The 23,613-nt window shown below is 44.3% G+C and overlaps 1 long non-coding RNA gene across 1 annotated transcript in view; it reads right to left on the bottom strand.

Annotated features, from left to right (window-relative positions):
* Positions 1-23,613, bottom strand: part of LOC126293613 (uncharacterized) — a 394,209-nt gene that overhangs the window by 8,673 nt on the left and 361,923 nt on the right. Inside the window, exon 3 of the long non-coding RNA XR_007552321.1 lies at positions 9,338-9,485. This is a non-coding gene — a long non-coding RNA (uncharacterized LOC126293613). The remainder of the gene's footprint in view (positions 1-9,337; positions 9,486-23,613) is intronic.

The raw sequence follows: 23,613 nt of genomic DNA, 5'->3' as shown, positions 1-23,613 counted from the left end.
AGACTGTTGTAACTTACGGTGAGATGGGTAGCTGCCGGAGATGGTTCTGAACTTGGTTCCGCAGTGGCTATTTTAAGGAGGCTGATGTTCCTCGTTTCTCATCATCTGTGGAGTGCGTGTTTTAAGTGGTTTTCATGCAAATGTTAACTTGTTTTAGGACGTATTGACCGCTTTGGACTGGTTGCGGTTATATACGTGTCCGGCAGCCGTAGAGTTAATGGTATAACCATTTTTCACGGCAGGATTTGGTATTTTTATTTAATGTGAAAGTGCCTTAAGGTGACTGCAAGTGATCTCTAAGTTTCCTGCTAATTTACTGGGAGACGGGTAATGTCAGAGTATTGCTGCATAAGAACTCGGGGGGAATGCATATTACATATTCCAGTGTGCCTGTGATTTGACCTTGTCTACATTGCAATCTATTTGTAGTGCAGACCATGTGTTAACTCTGCTTGTTCCCTGCCATCGGTGAGGTTATGGATTCTTGTCAGGACTGCTCATTGTGAGGCCGGTCGGACTACATGTAAATATACAGAGTGTTGCAAAAAGGTACGGAAACATTCAGAAAACATTCCTCACACACAAAGAAAGAAAATATGTTATTTGGACATGTGTCCGGAAACGCTTACTTTCCATGTTAGAGCTCATTTTATTACTTCTCTTCAAATCACATTAATCATGGAATGGAAACACAGCAACAGAATGTGCCAGCGTGACTTCAAACACTTTGTGACAGGAAATGTACAAAAATAGTTCAAATGGCTCTGAGCGCTATGGGACTTAATATCTATGGTCATCAGTCCCCTAGAATTTAGAACTACTTAAACCTAACTAACCTAAGGACAACACACAACACCCAGCCATCACGAGGCAGAGAAAATCCCTGACCCCACCGAGAATCGAACCTGGGAATCTCGACCACGAGATGCGGGCAGGAAATGTTCAAAATGTCCTCCGTTAGCGAGGATACATGCATCCACTCTCTGTCGCATGGAATCCCTAATGCGCTGATGCAGGCAGCCCTGGAGAATGGCGAATTGTACCACAGCCGTCCACAATAAGAGCACGGAGAGTCTCTACATTTGCTACTGGAGTTGTGTAGACAAGAGCTTTCAATACCCCCATAAATGAAAATCAAGAGGGTTGAGGTCAGGAGAGCGTGAAGATCACGGAATTGGTCCGCCTCTCCCAATCCGTCGGTCACCGAATCTGTTGTTGAGAAGCGTACGAACACTCCGACTGAAATTTGCAGGAGCTCCATCGTGCATGAACCACATGTTGTGTCGTACGAGGTGCATTCAAGTTCTAAGGCCTCCGATTTTTTTTTCTCCGGACTGGAAAGAGTTGCGCATTGTTTTAAAACGAGGCCGCGTTCATTGTCAATACGTCCCAGAGATGGCAGCACCGTACGGTAGATGGAATTTTACAGCCAGCGGCGAAAATGAGAACTGTTTTAAATACTTAAAATCGCGACGTTTTCCTTACTCGAACAGCGTGCAATCATTCCTTTTTCTGAATTTGCGTGGTATGAAACCAAATGAAATTCATGGACAGTTGAACGAGACATGTGGTGATGGAATTATGGACGTGTCGAAAGTGCGTTCGTGGGTGCGACAGTTTAATGAAGGCAGAACATCGTGTGACAACAAAACGAAACAACCTCGGGCTCGCACAAGCCCGTCTGACGACATGATCGAGAAAGTGGAGAGAATTGTTTTGGGGGATCGCCGAATGACTGTTGAACAGATCGCCTCCAGAGTTGGCATTTCTGTGGGTTCTGTGCACACAATCCTGCATGACGACCGGAAAATGCGAAAAGTGTCATCCAGGTGGGTGACACGAATGCTGACGGACGAGCACATGGCTGCCCGTGTGGCATGTTGCCAAGCAATGTTGACGCGCAACGACAGCATGAATGGGACTTTGTTTTCGTCGGTTATGACAATGGATGACACGTGGATGCCATTTTTCAATCCAGAAACAAAGCGCCAGTCAGCTCAATGGAAGCACACAGATTAACTGCCACCAAAAAAATTTCGGGTAACCGCCAATGCTGAAAAAATGATGGTGTCCATGTTCTGGAACAGCTAGGGTGTAATCCTTACCCATTGCGTTCCAAAGGGCACTACGGTACAAGGTGCATCCTACGAAAATGTTTTGAAGAACATATTCCTTCCTTCACTGCAACAAAAACGTCCGGGAAGGGCTGCGCGTGTGCTGTTTCACCAAGCAACGCACCCGCACATCGGACTAACGTTACGCAACACTTTCTTCGTGATAACAGCTTTGGAGTCATTCCTCATGCTCCCTACTCACCTGACCTGGCTCCTAGCGACTTTTGGCTTTTTCCAACCATGAAAGAGACTCTCCGTGGCCGCACATTCACCAGCCGTGCTGCTATTGCCTCAGCGATTTTCCAGTGGTCAAAACAGACTCCTAAAGAAGCCTTCGCCGCTGCCATGAACTCATGGCCTCAGCGTTGTGAAAAATGTGTACGTCTGCAGGGCGATTGCGTCGAGAAGTAACGCCAGTTTCAACGATTTCGGGTGAATAGTTAATTAGAAAAAAAAATCGGAGGTCTTAGAACTTGTATGCACCTCGTACTTGTAAAGGCATATGTACTAGCACCACAGATAGAATATCCTGTATGAAATCATGATAACTTTCTCCATTGAGCGAGCCCAATCAAGACACCACCAACAATTCCTGCCCAAATGTTTACAGAAAATCTGTGTTGATGACGTGATTGCACAATTGCGTGCGGATTCTCGTCAGCCCACACATGTTGATTGTGAAAATTTACAATTTGATCACGTTGGAATGAAGCCTCATCTGTAAAGAGAACATTTGCACTGAAATGAGGATTGACACATTGTTGGATGAACCATTCGCAGAAGTGTACCCGTGGAGGCCAATCAGCTGCTGATAGTGCCTGCACACGCTGTACATGGTACGGAAACAACTGGTAGCACTCTCCACACAGTGACGTGGTCAACGTTACCTTGTACAGCAGCAGCTTCTCTGACGCTCACATTAGGGTTATCGCCAACTGAACAAAGAATTGCCTCGTCCATTGCAGGTGTCCTCGTCGTTCTAGGTCTTCCCCAGTCGCGAGTCATAGGCTGGAATGTTCCGTGCACCCTAAGACGCCGATCGATTACTTCGAACGTCTTCCTGTCGGGACACCTTCGTTCTGGAAATCTGTCTCGATACAAACGTACCGCGCCACGGCTATTGCCCCTTGTTAATCCGTACATCAAATGGTCATCTGCCAACTCCGCATTTGTAAACATTGCACTGACTGCAAAACCACGTTCGTGATGAACACTAACCTGTTGATGCTACGTACTGATGTACTTGATGCTAGTACTGTAGAGCAATGAGTCGCATGTCAACACAAGCACCGAAGTCAACATTACCTTCCTTCAATTGGGCCAACTGGCGGTGAATCGAGGAAGTGCAGTACATACTGACGAAACTAAAATGAGCTGTAACATGGAAATTATGCGTTTCCGGACACATGGGCACGTAACATCTTTTCTTTATTTGTGTGTGAGGAATGTTTCCTGAAAGTCTGGCCGTACCTTTTTGTACCACCCTGCATACCGCCTGCTATGTGAGCCTGTGCACAATCCGTGGGGGAGTGAACGCTCGTATTGCCTGCCGGCCGAAGCGTCACTGATTCCAAATACTGCTGTGGGCCTTAACGCTGTTCTCTAAAGTTAAGTGAGGCCACTCTGTTAATATAAGCGTTTCTGTGAGTTATTTTACTGGTTGAGTTATTACTAGTCATTCTTATTTAACACTTATAATAATCATTTGTGTATCTTTGATGAATGTGAAACTTGCTATTTCTCCTGTGTGCCAGTTTTGCGCCCCTGGTTGCCCCACTTTACATTTTTGGTATAAGCTTGATTCACTGTGGACCTTTAAGTGGGCAGTTCAGCTTTATTAAGCTTTAAGATTTCTGGTCTTTAATGAAGTTGTGGAATTATGTGGCTGTGTAACTTTGGCTTGGAAGTGTGTAGTGTTACTAGTCTGTTGAGATATAGTTAAACAAGAACGATTGTTTACGATTGATTATTTCACCGTGCCTACTATCTATGAAATTGTTACGGACGCAAAATACCTTATTCGTGTTTATGTAATTCAGTTAAAGTGAAGATTTGTATATTGCATCAATAACAGGGCAAATGTCCGAATTGAAGTTTATAATAATGTCTGTTTGGAGTCAAATTAAAATTGTAATATAATCACAAGCTTGTCCATCACTAGCGATCCCGGGCTTCCTACACTCCTGGAAATGGAAAAAGGAACACTTTGACACCGGTGTGTCAGACCCACCATACTTGTTCCGGACACTGCGAGAGGGCTGTACAAGCAATGATCACACGCACGGCACAGCGGACACACCAGGAACCGCGGTGTTGGCCGTCGAATGGCGCTGGCTGCGCACCATTTGTGCACCGCCGCCGTCAGTGTCAGCCAGTTTGCCGTGGCATACGGAGCTCCATCGCAGTCTTTAACACTGGTATCATGCCGCGACAGCTTGGACGTGAACCGCATGTGCAGTTGACGGACATTGAGCGAGGGCGTATAGTGGGCATGCGGGAGGCCGGGTGGACGTACCGCCGAATTGCTCAACACGTGGGGCGTGAGGTCTCCACAGTACATCGATGTTGTCGCCAGTGGTCGGCGGAAGGTGCACGTGCCCGTCGACCTGGGACCGGACCGCAGCGACGCACGGATGCACGCCAAGACCGTAGGATCCTACGCAGTGCCGTAGGGGACCGCACCGCCACTTCCCAGCAAATTAGGGACACTGTTGCTCCTGCGGTATCGGCGAGGACCATTCGCAACCGTCTCCATGAAGCTGGGCTACCGTCCCGCACACCGTTAGGCCGTCTTCCGCTCACGCCCCAACATCGTGCAGCCCGCCTCCAGTGGTGTCGCGACAGGTGTGAATGGAGGGACGAATGGAGACGTGTCGTCTTCAGCGATGAGAGTCGCTTCTGCCTTGGTGCCAATGATGGTCGTATGCGTGTTTGGCGCCGTGCAGGTGAGCGCCACAATCAGGACTGCATACGACCGAGGCACACAGGGCCAACACTCGGCATCATGGTGTGTAGAGCGATCTCCTACACTGGCCGTACACCTCTGGTGATCGTCGAGGGGACACTGAATAGTGCACGGTACATCCAAACCGTCATCGAACCCATCGTTCTACCATTCCTAGACCGGCAAGGGAACTTGCTGTTCCAACAGGACAATGCACGTCCGCATGTATCCCCAACGTGCTCTAGAAGGTGTAAGTCAACTACCCTGGCCTGCAAGATCTCCGGATCTGTCCCCCATTGAGCATGTTTGGGACTGGATGAAGCGTCGTCTCACGCGGTCTGCACGTCCAGCACGAACGCTGGTCCAACTGAGGCGCCAGCTGGAAATGGCATAGCAAGCCGTTCCACAGGACTACATCCAGCATCTCTACGATCGTCTCCATGGGAGAATAGCAGCCTGCATTGCTGCGAAAGGTGGATATACACTGTACTAGTGCCGACATTGTGCATGCTCTGTTGCCTGTGTCCATGTGCCTGTGGTTCTGTCAGTGTGATCATGTGATGTATCTGACCCCAGGAAAGTATCAATAAAGTTTCCCCTTCCTGGGACAATGAATTCACGGTGTTCTTATTTCAATTTCCAGGAGTGTATTTCCTTTAAATAACTGTGGAGAGATTGTGACTTTTGATTGTCTAAAGAATTGAGTATTACCGCGGTTCATTCGATGTCACGTACTCAACTTGCTGGTCTTGTGACAAATTTTAATGCATGCTTTTATTATCTCGCCGGGAAACGCACAGCTTCACTCAAGTTAAGTTTACTTTCCTTTTTTTCCCCTGTTCTTGCAAATGAAAATACAATGCAATTGTACTACACGCAATTGCAGGGTATAGTACTAAGTTGTTGTCCACCATTCTGAAATTTTAACAAAACATTGGATGCCAGTGTAATATTACATTTTCGCCCCACATCAAAGATGTTTGTCAAATATCTAGGTCGAACATTTGGTCAAATTTCTTTGTCCAATAAATTTGACTGTGTAATAGCCTCTTTTAAGACTCAGTGTGTCTGATTTGTGAATGGCGAGCTATGCCAGTGAGCTGTAAACAGCAATCTGGCAGCAGATGCGCACCATTAGCATGATGTATTACAGTTTATAGGTCTGAGGAACAACATGTAGTGTGCTTCTTGGATGGGACAGTGATAATGGTGGACAAAGTTTGATTTACCAGAATGAGCAGCCTATACAGCTTGATTTTTTTCCACAGTGCAGAAACTCTAGGAATTGACTGATGAGAGTATAGGAACAAAAGACGTTCAATGCACTTGAGTCCGGAAATACAAGGTTTCCATGCTAGACACCATTTATTCACTTATACACTGTTACAGAGACTGCGGTCTAATATGTACTGTACCGTTTAGCCACAGTTACAGTATGCACGATTTCCTCCTAGAGGCCGGTCGGAGTGGCCGAGCGGTTCTAGGCGCTACAGTCTGGAACCACGCGACCGCTACGGTCGCAGGTTCGAATCCTGCCTCGGGCATGGATGTGTGTGATGTCCTTAGGTTAGTTAGGTTCAAGTAGTTCTAAGTTGAATGACCTCAGAAATTAAGTCCCATAGTGCTCAGAGCCATTTGAACCATTTTTTCCTCCTAGAGGTTGGTGCTGTTCCTCATATGTCAAGCCCTATCACCCTCTCCTGCCATAGTAATTGTTAACGTTACGTCCATTCACCTCTCTTGCTGGTTCACCATTGTACATAATGCTTCCATGCCCGAATCGAGAGCTGGCCGACATGGTGTCTACTTGCAAATGGCAACAGGCGGCGGGCAGCGAGGTTGCATCAAGAGCTCTATCACCGCCAACAACAATCACTGCATTCAATGTCTGCAACGGTGTTTCACCGCTTGTCTGAGGCAGGGTCGTTTCGGGAAGCTGGAAATCATGAAGGACGTACCTGGAAGGTTTGGACACCAGACTTGGAGAAAAATGTGATTAACACTGTGGAAGGTGAGTGGCGTATCAGTACCAGGCAGTTACCCCGCCAGACGACCATGTGGAATATTGTACATGACAATTTTTACTACCCTTATCACTCACAGCGTATGCAGGGCTTATTAACGTCAGACATTCCACACCGTGAGTAGTTTTGTCACTGGTTTCTTCACCGGGCGTCCACGACTCTGGGATTTGTGTCATCCATACTGGCCACAGAGGTGAACATCTTTACGTGGGGTGGTATCTTCAGATCTTCTAATCTTCAGCGTTCTTCAGTAGCATCACATTTCGAAAGCTTCTATTCTCTTCTTGTCTAAACTATTTATCGTCCATGTTTCACTTCCATACATGGCTACACTCCATGGAAGTACTTTCAGAAATGACTTCCTAACACTTAAATCAATACTTAATGATGACAAATTTCTCTTCTTCAGAAACGCATTCCTTACCATTGCCAGTCTACATTTTATATCCTCTCTACTTCGACCATCATAGGTTATTTTCCTCCCCAAGTAGCAAATCTCCTTTACTACTTTAAGTGTCTCGCTTCCTAATCGCCTAAGTTAACTCGACTACATTCCATTATCCTCGTTCTCCTTTTGTTGATGTTCATTTTATATCCTCCTTTCAAGACACTGTCCATTACGTTCGACTGCTCTTCCAAGTCCGTTACTGTCTCTGTGAGACTTACAATGTCATCGGTGAACCTCAAAGTTTTTATTTTTTCTCCATGAGATTTGATACCTACTCTGAATTTTTCTTTTGTTTCCTTTACTACTTGCTCAATATACAGATTGAATAATATCGGGGAGAGGCTACAACCCTGTCTCACTCCATTCCAAACCACTGCATCCCTTTCATGTTCCTCGCCTCTTATTACTGCCATCTGGTTTCTGTACAAATTTTAAATAGCCTTTCGCTCCCTGTATTTTACCCATATGAACATCAACAAAAGCAAAATGAGGATAATGGAATGTAGTCGAATTAATTCGAGTGATGCTGAGGTAATTAGATTAGGAAATAAGACACTTAACGTTGTAAAGGAGTTTTGCTATTTGGGGATCAAAACAACTGATGATGTCGAAGTAGAGAAGACATAAAATGTAGACTGGCAATGGCAAGGAAAGCGTTTCTGAATGTGTTAACATCGAGTATAGATGTAATTGTCAGGAAGTCGTTTCTGAAGGTGTTTCTATGGAGTGTAGCGATGTATGGAAGTGAAACATGGACGATAAATAGTTTGTACAAGAATAGAATAGAAGCGTTCGAAATGTGGTGCTACAGCAGAATGCTCAAGATTAGATAGGTAGATCACATAATTAATGAGGAGGTATTGAATAGAATTGGTGAGAAGAGGAGTTTGTGGCACAATTTGACTAGAAGAAGGGATCGGTTGGTAAGACATGTTCTGAGACATGAAGGGATCACAAATTTAGTATTGGAGGGCAGCGAGGAGGGTAAAAATCGTAGAGGGAGACCAAGAGATGAATACACTAAGCAGATTCAGAAGAATGTAGGTTACAGTAAGTACTGATAGATGAAGAAGCTTGGACAGGATAGGGTAGCACGGAGAGCTGCAGCAAGGACTGAAGACCATAACAGAAACATTCAGAATTTGAAAGAGAGTATGGTAGTCAACATTCTCAAAAGCTTTCTCTAAGTCTACAAATGCTACAAACGTAGGTTTGCTTTTCCTTAATTTATGTTTTAAGATGAGACGTAGGGTCAGTATTGCCTCATGTGTTCTATTTCTACAGAATCCAAACTGATCTTCCCAGAGGTCGGCTTCTAACAGTTTTTCAATTCGTCTGTAAAGAATTCGCGTTAGTATTTTGCATCCGTGACTTATTAAACTGATAGATAATTTTCACATCTGTCAACACCTGCTGTCTTTGGGATTGAAATGTATGGTTGAATAATGTCATCTGGTCTGAAACCCATGTACTTCCGGTCATAAGTTCATTAGGCCTTTTTTGTTCTGTATTATTTTCATCGATCAATCCATGGAGTTTGTACGGACTGGAAAAAAATCACCATGCATTTTCAAAAAAATGTTCAAATGTTGTGAAATCTTATGGGACTTAACTGCTAAGGTCATCAATCCCTAAGCTCACTACTTAACCTAAATTATTCTGAGGACAAACACACACACCCATGCCCGAGGGAGGAGTCGAACCTCAGCCGGGACCAGCAGCACAGTCCATGACTGTAGCGCACTAGACCGCTCGGCAATTCCATGCGGCTGCATTTTGAGATGGTGAGGCTAGAGGCTTGCTGTACCTATGGGGTGATCCTGCTGTTGGTGCAGCAGAGCTGGGTCAGCACCCGGGCGTAACAGGCGACCAGCACCACGACGGTGAGAGTGACGACCGCGACGCAGGCGCCTACCAGAATGGACTCCTCATCCATTGGGACCCGGCGCCCTCATCTGCAACAGTGGGCAGAACACACGGCCGCGTTGGTAAACAGGTGCCCAGTGTTCAGTGGGTTGGCTCAAATGGCTCTGAGCACTATGGGTCTACTTAAACCTAACTAACCTAAGGATATCACACACATACATACCTCAGGCAGAATTCGAACCTGAGACCGTAGCGATCGCGCGGTTCCAGACTGTAGCGCCTAGAACCTCACGGCCACACCGGCCGTCAGTGTTCCGTGCGGCTTTTTGCGGATGATGCTGTAGTGTACAGAGAAGTTGCTGCATTAGAAAATTGTAGCGAAATGCAGGAAGATCTGCAGCGGATAGGCACTTGGTGCAGGGAGTGGCAACTGACCCTTAACATAGACAGATCTAATCTATTGCGAATACATAGAAAGAAGGATCCTTTATTGTATGATTATATGATAGCGGAACAAACACTGGTAGCAGTTACTTCTGTAAAATATCGAGGAGTATGCGTGCGGAACGATTTGAAGTGGAATGATCATATAAAATTAATTGTTGGTAAGGCGGGTACCAGGTTGAGATTCATTGAGAGAGTCCTTAGAAAATACAGTCCATCAACAGAGGAGGTGACTTACAAAACACTCGTTCGACCTATATTTGAGTATTGCTCACCAGTGTGGGATCCGTATCAGATCGGGTTGACGGAGGAGATAGAGAAGATCCAAAGAAGAGCGGCACGTTTCGTCACAGGGTTATTTGGTAAGCGTGATAGCGTTACGGAGATGTTTGGCAAACTACAGTGGCAGACTCTGCAAGAGAGGCGCTCTGCATCGCGGTGTAGCTTGCTGTCCAAGTCTCGAGTGGGTGCGTTTCTGGATGAGGTATCGAATATTGCTTCCCCCTACTTATACCTCCCGAGGAGATCACGAATGTAAAATTAGAGAGATTCGAGCGCGCACGGAGGCTTTCCGGCAGTCGTTCTTCCCGCGAACCATACGCGACTGGAACAGGAAAGGGAGGTAATGACAGTGGCACGTAAAGTGCCCTCCGCCACACACAGTTGGGTGGCTTGCGGAGTATAAATGTAGATGTAGATGAAAGCCACCGGTAAGAGGCGGCTGTGACAGGATGGTTGGTCAGGCAGTTACGACACAGGAAACTACTACTACACACTTTTCATCCACAAGTTCCTGATTTGAAACAGTGGGGGGAAAACGTGTAATAAGCAAATGGGCGGTCGCAGCTGATGTGGGAAGAGACACGAAAGTTACAGGATAGTTACAATATTTTTTTCTTTTTAAAATTCAGTCTGATTTGATCCATTATAAATGGTTTTTGAAAGCCTGCGACTAGATGCAATAGGTTTGTTTTTCTTTAATTTACTATTCGTACGACGCGTTTCGAGAAATAATTCCCGTTTTCAAGTGCGTTTTTTGGTGTATATTACGCCATTTCTTTTGATGTTGTCAGCGTGTGTGAGTCTGCTTCACTTTGTTTACTTTTACTGTAATCCATAAGAAACTCCCAGTTTTTTTAAAAGTTGGGTATCAATTCCTTTTGTGAGGTTAGTGGCTAAAATTCAGAACAATTTGTACTTACAGTTTTCTAATGGTCCATTTGTGTAGACACACACACACACACACACACACACACACACACACACACACACACACACACACTTTTTGTATTCTTTATACATCGAAAATATCTTACATAAAAGAAACAGTTACAAGGATCTTCTTACAGGTAGTCCACAGAGATAACATTATAGGTATTCTCGCTTGAAGAACTGGAGATATATTCACATTACAGAGAATATGAAGATAAAATATTAAATCAAAAACTTGAAAGTGAATCAGTGACGTTTCGATAATATACATAAATGAAAATAGTAAAACATAGAAATAAGCACAATTGTAAAATCAATGTAAGTAATTAATGAGCCAAATTGTTAAGATAAATAACCTCTATACAAAAGCGTATGATAATCTGTAGAATGCCTATAACGTTATCTCTGTGGACTACCTGTAAGAAGATCCTTGTAACTTTTGTTTATATATTTTCGATGTATAAAGAGTACAACAAGTTGTGTGTCATGTTAATTGTGTGTGAGACTCTACGCAAATGGACCAGAAGAAAACTGTAAGTACAAATTGTTCTAAATTTTAGCCACTAACCTCACAAAAAGAATAGATACAAAAAAAATTCGCATGTTTCTTATGTATTACAGTAAAAGTCAACAAAGTGAAGCAGACTCACACACACTGACAACATCAAAAGCAATGGCTGAATACACACCAAAAAACGCACTTGAAAATGGGAATTATTTCTCGAAACGCATCGTGCGAATAGTAAAATAAAGAAAAAATCGTGACTGGTAGCAGAAGATTTATTTATTTATAAACAAATCTATTAAAATTCAATCTTGGTCGCACCGCGTATACTACAAGAACATAGGTGACCGGTTTCTGTCATATGAGATGACTATCATCAGACCTGTAATTTAATTTATAAAGTAACAGAAGCCTTACTAGATTGACAATAAGATATGACAGACTGTTTATAAGGATAAAATACAATAAGATTTGTTGTACCCATGGCATCCTTCGAAGATGGTAGGTGGAGCACTCTTCTCAGCTGCTGTGATATCAACTGGTGCCAGCAAGTGACGGGCAGACGCTTAAATGCGAAGATGCTCCGCCTACCTCTTCTCCCTCTACCTCACGTAAACCAGTCAGTATGAAACGGGTTCACATAATCGTCAAAACGTTAAAAAAAACATAAAAATAGTTATGTATAAAATATCACTTTACAACCATGGAACAACTTAAATATTGTATAAAATATCAATTAAAAGCTCTAAAATAACTGTACAGACGATGTGTACTCGGTGTGCCCTCTATGGGCTAAGGTGGTACTACCGCAACGGTTGTGATTTGACTGCAAATATACAACTATGCTTGATTAAGTCTGTCTGTCTTATATTAACTTTATTTGCCACTGGTGATATATGTAGTATTGAAATGATTAGCTGCAGAGTGTTATGATATCACATACAATTTTTAAAATGTCATAAAACTGATATATTAAAAATTAAGATTGTGATATAAATATTTACGTACTGTTCTAAGCTACATTTCTGTCATGGATACGACTGGGTCTTATGATTTTCTGAACAAAAGAGTACATTCGTGTTCACAGAATTTCGTCAGAGAGATCATAAAAATGTTTTCCACGAAAATCCAACTGTTCATTGAGAAGCACTGACGGTTCATCTCTATAATGTGCATATACCTCGATCTCCTCTAAAACATTTAATAATAACCCTTATTTGCGTAATGAAGGACTTGCAAATTCTGTTGTACTGTCCCTTCGGCATGCTTATTAAAAGTTATGTGATGGCCCAAGACTGATTTTGCTCGTGTGGTACCTGGTGTATGTTCTTTGTATCGTATAGTAAAGCTTCGATCTGTTTGGCCAACGTATATTTTTCTACAATCGCTGTCCCAAAATTGTTTATTAAAACTGTCCATAGTTAGAATAATGATTTTGGCACATGTGCCACTCATTTTTAGGATCCAGGATCACCTGTCCACTTCTGATTTGGGGGGGGGGGGGGGGGGGGGTTCACATTTTGCCACTACACTCAACATCTACATCCACATCCACATCCATACTCCGCAAGCCACCTGACGGTGTGTGGCGGAGGGTACCCTGAGTACCTCTATCGGTTCTCCCTTCTGTTCCAGTCTCGTATTGTTCGTGGAAAGAAGGATTGTCGGTGTGCTTCTGTGTGGACTCTAATCTCTGATTTTATCCTCATGGTCTCTTCGCGAGATATACGTAGGAGGGAGCAATATACTGCTTGACTCTTCAGTGAAGGTATGTTCTCGAATCTTTAACAAAAGCCCGTACCGAGCTACTGAGCGTCTCTCCTGCAGAGTCATCCCCTGGAGTTTATCTATCATCTTCGTAACGCTTCCGCGATTACTAAATGATCCTGTAACGAAGCGAGCTGCTCTCCGTTGGATCTTCTCTATCTCTTCTATCAACCCTATCTGGTACGGATCCCACACTGCTGAGCAGTATTCAAGCAGTCTGGCATCTGCTTTACCGACGATCAACTGTATATGATCATTCCATTTTAAATCACTCCTAATACGTACTCCCAGATAATTTATGGAATTAACTGCTTCCAGTTGCTGACCTGCTATTTTGTAGCTAAATAACAAGGGATCTATCTTTCTATATATTCGCAGCACATTACACTTGTCTACGTTGAGATTCAGTTGCCATTCCCTGCACCATGCGTCTATTCGCTGCAGATCCCCCTGCATTTCAGTACAATTTTCCATTGTTACAACCTGTCGATACACCATAGCATCATCTGCAAAAATCCTCAGTGAACTTCCGATGTCATCCACAAGGTCATTTATGTATGTTGTGCCCGCATCTCGTGGTCGTGCGGTAGCGTTCTCGCTTCCCGCGCCCGGGTTCCCGGGTTCGATTCCCGGCGCCGTTAGGGATTTTCTCTGCCTCGTGATGGCTGGGTGTTCTGTGTTGTCCTTAGGTTAGTTAGGTTTAAGTTGTTCTACGTTCTAGGGTACTGCTGACGATAGATGTTAAGTCCCATAGTGCTCAGAACCATTTTTTTAAATGTATGTTGTGAATAGCAACGGTCCTACGACACTCCCCTGCGGCACACCTGGAATCACTCTTACTTCGGAAGACTTCTCTCCACTGAGAATGACATGCTGCGTTCTGTTATCTAGGAACTCTGATAATCCTCTTACTTTGTTCATTAAACGACTGTGGGGAACTGTATCGAACGCCTTGCGGAAGTCAAGAAACACGGCATCTACCTGTGAACCCGTGTCTATGGCCCTCTGAGTCTCGTGGACGAATAGCGCGAGCTGGGTTTCACACGACCGTCTTTTTCGAAACCCATGCTGATTCCTACAGAGTAGATTTCTAGTCTCCAGAAATGTCGTTATACTCGAACATAATACGTGTTCCAAAATTCTACAACTGATCGACGTTAGAGATATAGGTCTATAGTGCTGCACATCTGTTCGACGTCCCTTCTTGAAAACGGGGATGACCTGTGCGCTTTTACAATCCTTTGGACGCTACGCTGTTCTAGAGACCTATGGTACACCGCTGCAAAAAGGGGGTAAGTTCCTTCGCGTACTCTGTGTAAAATCGAACTGGTATCCCATCACGTCCAGCGGCATTTCCTCTTTTGAGCGATTTTAATTGTTTCTCTATCCCCTCTGTCGTCTATTTCGATATCTACCATTTTGTCATCTGTGCGACAATCTAGAGAAGGAACTACAGTGCAGTCTTCCTCTGTGAAACAGCCATTTAGTAGTTCGGCCTTCAGTCTGTTTCAGTACCATTTTGGTCACAGAGTGTCTGAACATTTTGTTTTGCTCCACCTACTGCTTTGACATAAGACCAAAATTTTTTAGGATTTTCTGCCAAGTCAGTAGATAGAACTTTACTTTCGAATTCACTGAACGCCTATCGCATAGCCCTCCTCACATTACATTTCGCTTCGCGTAATTTTTGTTTGTCTGCAAGGCTTTGGCTATGTTTATGTTTGCTGTGAAGTTCCCTTTGCTTCCGCAGCAGTTTTCTAACTCGGTTGTTGTACCACGGTGGCTCTTTTCCATCTCTTACGATCTTGCTTGACACATACTCATCTAACGCGTATTGTGCGATGGTTTTGAACTTTGTCCATTGATCCTTAACGCTATCTGTACTTGAGACAAAACTTTTGTGTTGAGCCGTCATTTACTCTGTAATCTGCTTTTTGTCACTTTTGCTAAACAGAAAAATCTTTCTACCTTCTTTAATATTTCTATTTACGGCTGAAATCATCGATGCAGTAACCGCTTTATGATCGCTGATTCCCTGTTCTGCGTTAACTGTTTCAAATAGTTCGGGTCTGTTTGCCACCAGAAGCTCTAATATGTTATTGCCATGAATCGGTTCTCTGTTTAACTGCTCAAGGTAGTTTTCAGATAAAGCACTTTAAAAAATTTCACTGGCTTCTTTGTCCCTGCCACCCGTTATGAACGTTTGAGTCTCCCAGTCTATATCCGGCAAATTAAAATCTCCACCCAGAACTATAACATGGTGGGGAAATCTATACGAAATATTTTCCAAATTATACTGTAAGGAAAAAGAGAAACAAAAAAATGGACCAAGAAGGAATAACCAGAATGCGACGGAAATCGGTAGATCTGATGTACATGTGCAGGCAAACAAATGCTTACGACTACAGAGCTTCCCCAATTGTGCAAGTCAATAAGGCGTTGGGCCACCTCTCGCCTTTATGCCAGCACTTATTCGGCCTGGCATTGACTGACACAGTTGCTGGGTGTCCCCCTGATGGATATCGTACCAAATTCTGTCCAACTGTAGCGTTAGATCGTCAAAATAACGAGATGTTTGTATGGCCCTGCCCATAATACTCCAATCGTTCTCAACTGACGAGAGATCCGGTGACCTTGGTGGCCAAGGTAGTCTGGCAGGCACGAAGGCAAGCAGTACAGGCTCTCGCCATGTGGCTGTGGGCATTATCTTGCTAAAATGTAAGGCCAGGATGGCTTGTCATGAAGGGCAGCAAAACGGGGCGTAGAATATCATCGCCGTGTCGCTCAACCAAAATGGTCCTGCTATGAGAAGAAATGGCTCCTAAACCATAACTCTTGGCTGTGAGGCCGTATACTGGGCAACAATCAGGTTGTTATCCCATTATTGTCCAGGACGCCTCCAAACACGTCTTCCCTGGTTATTGGGGCTCATTTCGAAGCGGGATTCATCACTGAAGACAATTCGACTCCAGTCAGTGTGACTCCCGTTTCGTTGTCAGCCGTGGACCCTTACCGCACAGCGGTACGTCTACGATATTCTATGTTCTGTGGGTCTCACGGGAAAGCGTGCAAGGGATAAGTCCCTGCGGTCGCGTTAATCATATGTGTCCACAGTGGCTCAGATGGATAGAGCGTCTGCCATGTAAGCAGGAGATCCCGGATTCGAGTCCCGGTCGGGGCACACATTTTCAGCTGTCCCCATCGAGGTATATCAACAACACCTGTCGGCAGCTGAGGGTTTCAATTAATTATCATTTATTCTAGAGAAGCTGCACGGTCATCAGTGGTACCTGTTCTTTCGAGAACAGTGAATATCTTCATATATAGGTAAAGGCTACCCGGCAATTGACCTTCGTCTGTGCGAATGCGCACAGATTGCCCAAACCTTACGGGTATCGTCACCTTACTGGGTGCGAGTAATGAGTAGATGGGCAATATATCTGTTAGGAACATTACGTATGAAGATTGTGGACACTTGGAAAGTAGGTCTCACGGGAAGTGTGCAAGGAATAAGTCCCTGCACTCGCGTTATTCATCTGTGTCCTCGGTGGCTCAGATTGATAGAGCGTCTAACTGTAAGCAGGAGATCCCGGGCTCGAGTCCCGGTCAGGGAATACATTTTCAGCTGTCCCCACTGAGTTATGTCAACAACACCTGTTGGCAGCTGAGGGTTTCAATTAATTACCATTTATTCTATGTTCCGTTTTGTTGCCCTTCATGACATGCTGTGACATTTCAGCAAGATAATACCTGCCTGCACAAAGTAGGAGTTTCTGCTTCTTACCTTCGCACTTGCCAGACTCCAACTGAATACTTTTTCAGCATTATGGGCAGGCCCCTCCAACCATTTCGAGATTTTGACGGTATACAGCTCCAGTTTGACATAACGCGGCATGATGTCCCTGAGGAGGACATCTATCGACTCTGTCAATCAGTGCCAAGGCGAATAATTACTTGGATGTTGGTCCGAGATGGACCAACGCGTTATTGACTTGCTCAGTTGGGAAAGCTCTTTCTATTGAATACATCATCAAATTTTTCTGAAATCGCAATCAATTGTTTGTCTGCACATGTACATCAGATCTACCGATTTCAGTCCCATTCCGACAATCCCTTCGTCATCCCCGTTTTAATGTGCCATAGGGGTTTTATCATTTTAATAACAGCAAAATTTATAATTTTTGAATTAATGCTAATAATAATTATTATTTAGATCAATGCTCACTACATTACTTTAAAAAAATCAAAGAAACTGTAGTTCCGTCATGCAATTGATTTCAGAACTATAATAGCAACGAACTCTCACAACTTTGACAACATAGTAACTTAAGAGATATAAAATCGAAGTGTGCACTCACCGATTTCACATATTACTAAGCTCTATGATATTGAGCACGGGTCTACAGTTCATGGCTAAGAGACGATCTAAATGAGAGGAATGCTAACTACTTCAGTCGTTTCTGCCTGCATTTGAGAAATTGTCATGTTTTTTTTCTTAGTTTTATTTCCCTTCCTGTTTTGCTGTTCTTAGTTTCGTGTGATTTACTGCTTCTACGTGTCGACTCGCGAAATGTGTCGTGTTTGTTGTTGCCCGGCAGGTGTGGTGAGGCTATCCAATAGAGCAGCCTCTCAGGTAACCAAACTGCTACTATTTTATGTACAACATTCCTTATAATTTTTCCTTATCATCCTTACCATTTTAGAGCCTCTTATTACTTTTCATCCTATCTTTTTTCCCGAAATGTGACTGAGAAATTTGGAAATTAAAGTACTTAAAACTACAAAAGAGTGCACTAAAATTTGTTCTAGAGGGTCATAGTCTCCATAGCACCCTCTTGGATTTGCACCTGGTAGTTATCGACTCCATCCACAGTTCATTGAATACTGTGGATGAAGCCCGACCAACAGCCATTACATGCATTGATCAAAAATGATAGTGCATTGAGAATGGCTAGTTTCTAGCTGAAATCTAGATCTGCCAATAACATTCAAAAAGGACGACTAATAGCTGAAATTTATTATTTACAAGAAATAAAAATTACTGGAACTTCTTTAGAGTCCTCATATGAATGGTACTGAAACTACAGCAATATTTTTTCTTTAGTTTTTGAATGGATTCCTTTACTTATGCATTTTCTTAATTCCTCATCAGACACGGTTTTCTTAAATCGTCCTCTGAAGTCTTCCTACCACGAAGGAATTATGCGAATGGGATAACCAACTGTGGCCAGCAAAGTTGCCGGATCTCTCCCCAATTGAGAACGATTGAAGCACTATGGGCAGCGACCTCCAACCAACTAGGGGTTCTGACGACCTAACGCCTCAGTTGGCCAGAATTTGGCACGATATCCATCAGGCCGACTTCCACCAAACCTGTCAATCGATGCCAAGCCTTGTAACTACTTGCATAAGGGCCAGGGCTGGGCCAACACGTTATTGATGTGTTCCGTTTATGAAGCACGCTCGCTTGAATAAATAGTGCAATTTTTCTGATATTGTAATGATCTGTTTTTCTGCTCACGTACATCTCCTCTACCGATTTCCATGCCATTCGAATAATCGCTTCGTGGTGCATGGCATTTATTAATTTTTTATGTTCTTTTATTTTTTCTTAGATGTATTCTGAGCGCATACAATATTTCTTTACTGAGGTATTCGATCCAAATCTCTAGCATGTCTCACTACACGAACTTGGGTATCTATCACCCATACGGCTGATCACATAGAAGTCATTAATTCATTCAGTATTTTGTTGCTGCCAACAGAAGTATTTCTTTTGAGGCATTGCAAAGAACAACACAAATGTTAAACATACAACAATAAACGTTCGTCCCCTCTTTGTTATTTGCTAATAGAAGAGGTAATTAGAAACATAAACTAGGAGATGATTAATTATTTAGGACTATAGTTTCCTCTTACATGGTCTTTTAAATGTATAAAGAATAATATATAAATTTCAGAAAATTAAATTACACTATTTTGGATTGAAATTTATTGTTCAGTAACCGTTTAGCCATTAATATCCCGAAGCCATGATTGCATTAAGTTTCCTCAAAAAAGTTTTATTTAAACTTAAATTATGAAAATACGATATATAAAAAAGAAGTGTTGCAGGAAATTTCTACACAAACAGAAGCTGTCAGTATTAAAATTCACAAACTTTACCCCATTTGAAATCTCCTTCCTTGCAAATGTCAAAAAGCCTTGCTTCCAAATATTGTGTTTACAACAGTATCCTCAACAGCAATTTTCGAATTCTAGAATCCATTGTAAATTAAAAAATAATTTAAATAACAAATATTAGTCTTTTCTAATACTAGTATTGTACTTTACAAAAATATAAAATCCGTGTACTACATGGGAAATTGTACTAATTAAAGAAGTCCACTTTTCGAAAACCACCACGCACCAAAAATTAGGTAATAAATAGTAGCAAAGGGCGGCAACAGCCTCTTTTGTTCAAATCTTATATTCAGTCAGCATCAGTCTATTTATGTCAACATCCCTCTCTCAGTTTTATAATAGACTATTATGAGTGTGTCTACTGTTTTGTGATATATAATCATACTATAAAGTGCTGTGAAAAATTACGTGGACGAAAACAAATGTCAGCAAAAGAAAGGTAGACCAGAGTTTCAACCATTACAATATCGAACCTTCCCTCTGGATTTCTAGCTGAAGCGAGACAGAGAAGACAGTTAATTTTTTATCACTGTGTAGGTATTTACGGGCAGTGTCAGTACACTGTAGACCCAGAATAAGACCCCAAGGGCACTAACTGTAAACTTATGGTTGTGCTTAATCTTCTCTTCAGTTGTGTGAATCAGTTCATCAGTAACCACAGATAGGCATCCCTTTCGTTCTTCATCGTGCACTCGATCACGTCCTTCACTGAATAGTCGGAACCATCTAACTATTGAATCTCTCATAGTATTTTATCTGTAATCCTAGCAGATCTGCGATGAAATGCCTTTGGTTTAACTTCCTTTGCATTTAGAAAACGAGATCTGATTTCACACACGGCGGCATTTTCAACTACGAAAAATTGGTTCAAATGGCTCTACACACTATGGGACATCTGAGGTAATCAGTCCCCTAGACTTAGAACTACACTACTGGCCATTAAAATTGTTACACCACGAAGATGACGTGCTACAGACCCGAAATTTAACCGACAGGAAGAAGACGCTATGATATGCATATGAATAGCTTCTCAGAGCATTCACACAATGTTGGCGCCGGTGGCGACACCTACAACGTGATGACATGAGGAAAGTTTGCAACCGATTTCTCATACACAAACAGCAGTTGACCGGCGTTGCCTGGTGAAACGTTTTTGTGATGCCTCGTGTAAGGAGGAGAAATGCGTACCATCACGTTTCCGACTTTGATAAAGGTCGGATTGTGGCCAATCGTAATTGCGGTTTATGGTATCGCGACATTGCTGCTCGCGTTGGTTGAGATCCAGTGACTGTGAGCAGAATATGGAATCGGTGGGTTCAGGAGGGTAATACGGAACGCCGTGCTGGATCCCAACGACCTCGTATCACTAGCACTCGAGATGACAGGCATCTTATCCGTATGGCTGTAACGGATCGTGCAGCCACGTCTCGATCCCTGAGTCAACAGATGGGGACGTTTGCAAGACAACAACCATCTGCACAAACAGTTCGACGACGCTTGCAGCATCACGGACTATCAGCTAGGAGACCATGGCTGCGGTTACCCTTGACGCTGCATCACAGACAGGAGCGCCTGCGATGGTGTACTCAACGACGAACCTGGGTGCACGAATGGCACAACGTAATTTTTTTCAGATGAATCCAGGTTCTGTTTACAGCATTATGATAGTCGCATCCGTGTTTGGCGACATCGCGGTGAACGCACATTGCAAGCGTGTATTCGTCATCGCCATACTATCGTATCACCCGGGGTGATGGTATGGGGTGCCGTTGGTTACACGTCTCGGTCACCTCTTCTTCGCATTGGCGGCACTTTGAACTGTGGAGGTTACATTTCAGATGTGTTACGACCCGTGGCTGTACCCTTCATTCGATCTCTGCGATCCCTACATTCCAGCATGATAATGCACGACCGCATGTTGCAGGTCCTATACGGATACAGATACAGGATACAGAAAATTTTCGGCTGCGGCCCTGGCCAGCACATTCTCCAGGTCTATCAGCAATTGAAAACGTCTGGTCAATGGTGACTGAGCAACTGGCTCGTCACAATACGCCAGTCACTACTCTTGATGAACTGTGGTATCGTGTTGAAGCTGCACAGTTAGTTGTACCTGTACACGCCATCCAAGCTCTGTTTGACTCAATGCCCAGGCGTATCAAGGCCGTTACAACAGCCAAAGATGGTTGTTCTGGGTACTGATTTGTCAGGATCTATGGACGCAAATAGCGTGATCACATGTCAGTTCTAGTATGATATATTTGTCCAATGAATACCCATTTATCATCTGCATTTCTTCTTGGTGTAGCAATTTTAATGGCCAGTAGTGTACAAATGGAACTGACTTTGTGAACGACCCTCGTAGTTTCGTTGGAACGCGACTGGAATGGTCTGTTTATTTAGCGTCCTCTCGCACGACCCCTAATGGACACCGGTCCCACTCTCCCTTGCTGTACTCTCGATGTTGACCCCCAGAACTGCCTTCCCCTGTGTAGCCCCGCAACAAGTGAGTGCGGGTCACCTACTCTCAGACAGTGCACCGCCACGGCTCCACCCCTTCCACTGCCGCTCGGGACGTAATTAATGAGATGGAGCCATTAAGGCGGCGCGAATTCTCCTACCCCAGCAGCGCCCCCTCCCAGTTAACGAGGCGCTAGGACCTCGGCTCACAACGACCGCTATATGCGCACCCGTCGTCCCATTCATCCGGGAGCTGTATCTGCCGAGCTGTTTACGTTTCCAACATTCGTCATTAGCATAGCAGACATCAACAAGCACTTGTTTGTGATAAGACAGTACACTTGTTGTCTTTGAAAGGTTCAGTTAATTTTCGTAAAATGACGCAACAAGGACATCGAATATTTTTCACAGCTTGGACTGTTGTCGCAATATTGTACTCGTAATGGTACTTGAATTACGTAACCATTATGGCACCTCATCGGAACCTCTCGATACCAGCAATATTCTACTGTGTTTCTATAAAATACACTCCTGGAAATGGAAAAAAGAACACATTGACACCGGTGTGTCAGACCCACCATACTTGCTCCGGACACTGCGAGAGGGCTGTACAAGCAATGATCACACGCACGGCACAGCGAACACACCAGGAACCACGGTGTTGGCCGTCAAATGGCGCTAGCTGCGCAGCATTTGTGCACCGCCGCCGTCAGTGTCAGCCAGTTTGCCGTGGCATACGGAGCTCCATCGCAGTCTTTAACACTGGTAGCATGCCGCGACAGCGTGGACTTGAACCGTATGTGCAGTTGACGGACTTTGAGCGAGAGCGTATAGTGGGCATACGGGAGGCCGGGTGGACGTACCGCCGAATTGCTCAACACTTGGGGCGTGAGGTCTCCACAGTACATCGATGTTGTCGCCAGTGGTCGGCGGAAGGTGCACGTGCCCGTCGACCTGGGACCGGACCGCAGCGACGCACGAATGCACGCCAAGACCGTAGGATCTTACGCAGTGCCGTAGGGGACCGCACCGCCACTTCCCAGCAAATTAGGGACACTGTTGCTCCTGGGGTATCGGCGAGGACCATTCGCAACCGTCTCCATGAAGCTGGGCTACGGTCCCGCACACCGTTAGGCCGTCTTCCGCTCACGCCCCAACATCGTGCAGCCCGCCTCCAGTGGTGTCGCTACAGGCGAGAATGGAGGGACGAATGGAGACGTGTCGTCTTCAGCGATGAGAGTCGCTTCTGCCTTGGTGCCAATGATGGTCGTATGCGTGTTTGGCGCCGTGCAGGTGAGCGCCACAATCAGGACTGCATACGACCGAGGCACACAGGGCCAACACCCGGCATCATGGTGTGGGGAGCGATATCCTACACTGGCCGTACACCTCTGGTGATCGTCGATGGGACACTGAATAGTGCACGGTACATCCAAACCGTCATCGAACCCATCGTTCTACCATTCCTAGACCGGCAAGGGAACTTGCTGTTCCAACAGGACAATGCACGTTCGCATGTATCCCGTGCCACCCAACGTGCTCTAGAAGGTGTAAGTCAACTACCCTGGCCAGCAAGATCTCCGGATCTGTCCCCCATTGAGCATGTTTGGGACTGGATGAAGCGTCGTCTCACGCGGTCTGCACGT

Source organism: Schistocerca gregaria, chromosome 10, assembly GCF_023897955.1.
Source record: "Schistocerca gregaria isolate iqSchGreg1 chromosome 10, iqSchGreg1.2, whole genome shotgun sequence".
Taxonomy (NCBI): domain Eukaryota; kingdom Metazoa; phylum Arthropoda; class Insecta; order Orthoptera; family Acrididae; genus Schistocerca; species Schistocerca gregaria.
This window is presented reverse-complemented; position numbering and strand designations above follow the sequence as displayed.